We start from the raw sequence: 794 nt of genomic DNA on the forward strand, positions 1-794 counted from the left end.
GCCCGGGGTTGGTGCAGCGCGGGGCGGCGGGCTCGGGGCCGGCGGTGGCGTGCTCAGGGCGGGCGGGCAGCGGAGGTGGTGGGCGGCGACGCGGGTGTGGGTCGGGGAGGAAGGGGGAGATGGATGGCGAATGGGTGGTGGGGGCGAACCGCAAGGGGATAAGGTCGGCCCTATGCCGACGGCCTGGCCGTCGGCATAGGCCCGCCCGTTTGCCACGTCATCGATCCGTGGACATGTGCGCTGGTATGCCGACGCCGTTGGCATAGATACTTTGCATTTTTTTTAATTTTGTTGTTACGACATTTTTTTTATTTTTTATTTTTTTGTTACGGCATGTGCTGCACCCCCCAACACCATTCCGGCCCAAACCACCCAAAGATACCCTCCGTGTCGGCCAGACGTGGCCGTTTCCCCCCTCCGGGACACGGCGGCAGCCACGCCCGTGAGGTTTACACGGCAGGACGGGGGCCCTGGGGGAGTAGTAATGCCATCGGAGCGTCGCACCGGGCCCTCATACATGCAGGGTGGTCTGGTGGCATGTCCGAAGAGGCGACACGCGTGTCCGGGGTGTGCCCCCCTCACGGACGACGCCGCCGCCGGCACCTGGAGGGGGGAAACGGACGCGTCGGGTCTACACAGAGGGGATCTTGCTGTGGGTCTGGCCCGGATGTTGCTCCAGAGTGTTCCTATGGGCTGACCTAACACAACCGGGTGGGGAGGTCCACTGGTCAAAGCCCGTCCATGCAAAGTCAAAGGGCTAGATCGTGTGGTCAAACGCTACAGGGTTAGACGGG

This window comes from Triticum dicoccoides, chromosome 1B, assembly GCF_002162155.2.
Source record: "Triticum dicoccoides isolate Atlit2015 ecotype Zavitan chromosome 1B, WEW_v2.0, whole genome shotgun sequence".
Classification (NCBI taxonomy): domain Eukaryota; kingdom Viridiplantae; phylum Streptophyta; class Magnoliopsida; order Poales; family Poaceae; genus Triticum; species Triticum dicoccoides.